General features: G+C 33.5%; 1 long non-coding RNA gene across 1 annotated transcript; it reads left to right on the top strand.

Annotated features, from left to right (window-relative positions):
• Positions 1–289: 289 nt before the first annotated feature.
• Positions 290–2,887, top strand: LOC131619966 (uncharacterized). The gene is made up of 2 exons (XR_009288977.1): positions 290–1,734; positions 1,870–2,887. It is a non-coding gene; the product is annotated as an uncharacterized LOC131619966 (long non-coding RNA).
• Positions 2,888–5,527: the final 2,640 nt, after the last annotated feature.

Raw genomic sequence — 5,527 nt, 5'->3', positions numbered from 1 at the left:
TGGGGTGATAGGAATCTAATATCATCCAAACACTTGAAGACAAATTCACATTTCAGAACATCAATTAAACAATTCCCTTTTATGTACTGTAATAATAAAATTCAACACCCAACACTCCCTAGCTAGCCTCTCATAAATCATAGCATCATCCAGTAAAAATCACTGCCAAAAAAATTATAAAAAAAAATTTATTGTTATATTTTTCTAACAATATTAACCTTGTGATATTCTATAAAGGTGTAAGAAAAAGACATAGTCTTCACTCTTTCAAACTTTGCTTTTACTTCATTCAAAATTTCCAAAGATATGAGGGACCCTTTTGTCTTTGGTTGAAAAACTATACAAGGAAACTTCAATTTCTTCTCCTTCTTATTACCTTTTTCTGTATATATGTTTTTCATCAATTGCTCTAATTCTTTACTTTCAATATCACTTCTTGTTGAAGCAAAAATCATCATCAATGGTAAGATTATATATTTATATATCTATATATTTATGTATAGATATAGATATATGTATGCTAATTGTGTGCCTGGCTCCCTGTATGCCATTTGTGGAGTTCATCAAGATGGTGATGGGTTTAATGAATGGCGTACGAGGAGCCATGCATGCTTGTGTGTGTATATTTTCTATGTCTTGTACTAGATCTTGTTTCTAGGTTTCATGTTCTTAGTATTATGTTTTTTTTTTGTGCTTCAATTATTTGATATCTAACCTTTGGGGAGTTGTTGTAGATAATTAATGGAGTTAGTGTGTCCCTTGAGCTTCCTAGTCAAAGATGAGTTTGACTTGGTTTGATTAGATAGTGGAAAGGTAGGGTTTATAGGCTATTTTATAGATAACAAATAATTTCAGGTATTGGTGTTATTATGAAGTTAATATTTTCTATTTCTTTTTATTAACTAATTATTACATAATTGTAGTTTTTTAATTTAAAAAATTGAATGTTGTTTTTGAAATAAAATAAAGTGATTTTTTTTAGGGAAAAATGATAAAATATATGTTAGTAAAATATAATTAAATTTTTCTACAATAAGAATGATATGACATTGTTTGTTTGTTTCTTATGGACATGAATATGACAATTTTTAAAAATCATATTTATTACTTATTTTCTGACTTATTCAGTCGTCCATGTTGTATAAGGATCATTATTACTCTCAAGTGGACGTAGTCACCAATCCTTTTCATTGTTCTGTTGTCAATTTTGTTGTAAATGAGTAGTTAACATCTTGGGTGTCACTCATATATGTTTCTGTATATATATTTGAAATAAAAAATATTATATAGTTTATTTTATTTATTGATAAAAATGTGTATGTGGTTGATATGGTTAGGAATGGTTGGGGTAGATGGTGGAGGTTGAGTTTGGAGAAGAAATATTTTTTTATTATGGTAATATATAGTTTTGGAATTATTTTGTTGTTGTGTTATTTTAATGTGCAGAAAGATTATCAAATGTCTACTATTAATGAAGGTTTTGCTACAGCTTCAGAGATCGTCTAGAATAATGTAAGTCTTTTGAAGGTGTTATTTTTACTTGGAAATTGTTGTATAGTATAATTTTGGAGGTTACAAATTTGAAGTTTTATCTTTGTGTAGAAGGCTGTGGGCATGAAAAGTTATTTCAACATTTTTTATTGGTTGTTTAATTTGTGTTTTTCATTGTTAGGTTTGTTGATATAATGCAATTTTTTTACTAACCTAACACATATTTCCAACCTATTATCCAAGGTAACATATTTACTAATCAATATTTTAATTTTAAAAAAATTGTTAATTAACAATAATAAGATAAAATGTTAATGAATTATAATTTACATTGGATTACGAATATTGAAATAATTTTGTATATTATTGACGATGCAGTACATTCTAGTGACTACCGATTCCATACAGACGAGATACTAATAGTCGTTGAGGTCTCAATTGATTTTGCTGAGGTGTTGAGAAGAAGTGTGTGTATGGATTAGACAGGCTTTGTCGTACTTTCATGGTTGTTAAAATCTCGATTTAAAACCTAAATTCTATAGATTTCACGTCTCTAGGTCAGCATTTCGTGTTAAATCGCAGGTAAAAATCTTTTTAGGTAAAATCGTATTTCAGAACGATTTTACGTGATTTAAATCGTTCCCAAATCGGTAAAATCGTGTAAAATCATGTAAAATCGCTGAAATTTACTCCTGAAATTCGGAACGATTTGGTGGATAATTTATGTAGTTTGATACAAGTTTGTGAATATTACACTTTATTATGATTATATAGTATTTATTGCTTTATAATTAAGTTAAAATTTTGAATAATTACTGCATTTATAATATTATACAAGTATACATATGTCGTATATATAAATTTTATAATTTTAATATGAGGTAAACTCTATGATTTTACGTTTCGATTTACGTTTTGATTTTACCTAGGTAAAATGAGTCAAGGTAAAAACTCGATTCTGACAACCTTGCGTACTTTAATTTGTTGCCAACACGTTCAAAGTTTGATTGTATTATGGTTTGGGTTGATATGGTAATCGTTGGGTAGTAGCAAGTTTTGGTTGAGTATGGGTGGGTTTGGTATGAATGTTTGGCCGGGATAAAAATGAAATTGTTTTTATGGGTTTTGAAAGTTTATGTTTGGCTTAAGTAATTCTTGTGTGTATTGTTATGAGTATGGGTTGCTGGCTAATGTTTGTTGATGGGAGTAAAGGGTATACTCTTGTTTTTGTTATTGAGTGTTTGACTTAAGTAATTCTTGTGCGAATTGTTATGAGTATGGGTTAGTGGTTAATGTTTGTTGTTGGTAGTAAAGGGTATACTCTTGATTTTATGATTGAGTGTTTGACATGTGTTTGTTTTGGGCGTTAACAAAAGGTTGTTGTGAGGTTTGGTAATTTTGTTGAGTTGGGATATGGGTGTAACTTTTTGTTGGTTGTGTTGGACGTTTGGTGATGATGGTTGTTCATGTGGGTCGACTAAGTATCTAGGCTTTGACACAAAGCCAATTGTAATCTATTTATTTCATGTCATGTATAGAAGATTTGGTTTACATTCATTTAGCATGACATAATCAGTCATGAAAAAGTTATGAAGGTTCCTCCATTGACAACACTCTACCTTGGTGAAGTTTTTCCAACTGTCTAATGTTCATTGGTTTAACACTTTACTTTTATGTTTCTTATAAAGCACCTCAGTGGATATAAGATGTTTTGATGTATGTCAAACTATAGTTTAAAACGAATACTATGGTGCTGTTAACTGAAGATTTCGTTTTGTAATATTTGTCCTTCGAAGAAGCGGAAAATCGAAGGAAAGATGGTTACTGATGGCCATCCCTTAAAAATAAAAGAATGGCTACTGATGGTCATGCTTCGAGAATAAAGATTTCTAAGTTCGTTATGAAGATAGTGAATACTGAAAGCTAGTGAAAGTATGTGTCTTCGGGGACTTAGACAAAATTTATAAAATATATTCAAGTATTACTACTTAGCGTGTTTTCGTAGTGTTTTTAAATACACTGCCACGCGTCGAAGATGGACTCAGGCGGGAAGATTTGAAATTCGAAGACGGTTTCGTAACTGTCCAAGTAACATGGCGTCGCTAGAAGTTCTTATGAGAGACGTGGCAGCAGATTAGTGTAGGACCGTTAAGGTCGAAACTAGTATAAATAGGAGTCTTAATGTTAGGATTCTGTGTGTTCATTTTGTACAAATCACTCACATATTTACTCAAGTATCAAGCGTTAAGAGAAAGAGTTCGCTGAGAAAATGTACGTATGACACCACCACTTTAATACATGTGTATTATCTTTCGTTTTCAAATATCTTCCAGAATTACTGCATTTCGTTTACTTCTTGCCATTTACATTTCTGTATCTTTACTTTAATGTCATTTACTTTCGAATTACTTTCATGTTATTTACTTTCAAAGTCTTTTACGTTTCTGCATTTTAAGATTCCTTACGTTTTAATAGTCCTTTTAATTTCATATGTTATGTTACTTATCTTCTCGTTGAAATCACACTTACATATAACAAAGTGATTATCAAGATTATTTGTTCTTTAATCGAACAACGCTTATTGAAGAAGACGAATCATGAATATGGTTCGAACGAACATTGATAACAATCTTCTTGACTATGTGTCCTAGGATCAATCTAGTCGATCCTGCGAGTAACCAAATCATATTTATTATAGTTTGGAAGACTAGCGGTTGTTTACCGGAAATCACCGTAAACAAATTGGCACGCCCAGTGGGACTGTGTCAAGCGGATTGTTTTAATCAATTTCTTTATTTTTGTCTAGACAATATCAAGATCTTGTATGAACATTAGGAACGGTAAATTAAAGAACAGTGCACAACCGATTCCCAAACGAAGGTACAACAAGAAAATGGCCGCTACGGCCAATGCAGGGGGTGATCGAGATCCCCCACAAGGTTCAGGATCAGGAGCGGCAAATTCGACTTCCACTCAAGGAACACGGGATGCAACGGGTCCGAATGGATCGAGACCTGCAGATAATTCCCAGGCTATGCCTGAAACTAATACAGGACCCTCAGGGACTATTCCAGTTTCAGTATCGACAACCGCACCCTCATCCACAAGTCCAGAAGACGTACTGTTTTCATCGACAAATGCTGCAAATAATTTGTCTGGTCAAGGCACGAATTCTACTTTCGAATGGAGACCAAATAGTTCATATGGAATGCCATACCCATATGGAACAGGCGTACGAGGGGCAGGACCTATATATGCCCCAACTAACAATGCGACATTTTCACCGAATGTTAGTTCAGTGGGTCGAAGTGCACACAACACTAGTTTTTCTACCCAAGTGCCCCACTTTACCACAAATAACCAAGCAGCATTTCGACAAGAAATGGATGCCAGCAACCATGATATGGTAGGGGTTTTGGCCAGAGAATTGACTTCAGTTTTAAGCCCACTAATAGCAAATGTTACTACTACAAATAGAGAAAACATGGAGACTTTCCAAAAGATATCATCTCAAATGAATCGAATGGCAGAATTCATGGGAGTAACACTACCTAAAAGGAAAGACAAACAGCCTTCGAATCAAGAAGAGAGGCCCATTTTGGAACGTGTACAAGATATAGTTCCGTCATCTAGGACAGCCACTAGGGATGTAGGCCCCTCACGAAGAACAAAGATGTTCGAAGGAACTCTAGTAATTAACTTAGAAGCTTCAAATCAAAGAGCCGTCCCCGTTCGACAGGAAACGGAGGAGGAGCGACCCAGATTAAGGATTGTGGGTAGGAACGAACACCCAGATGAGGTTGTCCAAAGAGTCAGAAGAGAAAATCTGGCTACAGAAAATAACTTAACTGCCATGATAGAAAGGGTTATGGCCAATAATGGCCTTAGTACTGGACTTAGACGTCCAAATTATACATCCCCTATATCAGATTATATCATGCAGACAGAATTGCATAGGGGCACTAAGGTACCCAAATTTACAAAATTTTCAGGCGAAACTAATGAGTCAACGGTGGAACATATTGCTAGATATTTG

Source organism: Vicia villosa, linkage group LG1, assembly GCF_029867415.1.
Source record: "Vicia villosa cultivar HV-30 ecotype Madison, WI linkage group LG1, Vvil1.0, whole genome shotgun sequence".
Taxonomy (NCBI): domain Eukaryota; kingdom Viridiplantae; phylum Streptophyta; class Magnoliopsida; order Fabales; family Fabaceae; genus Vicia; species Vicia villosa.
The sequence above is the reverse complement of the archived record's forward strand: the minus strand, read 5'-3'. Positions and strand labels throughout refer to the sequence as shown.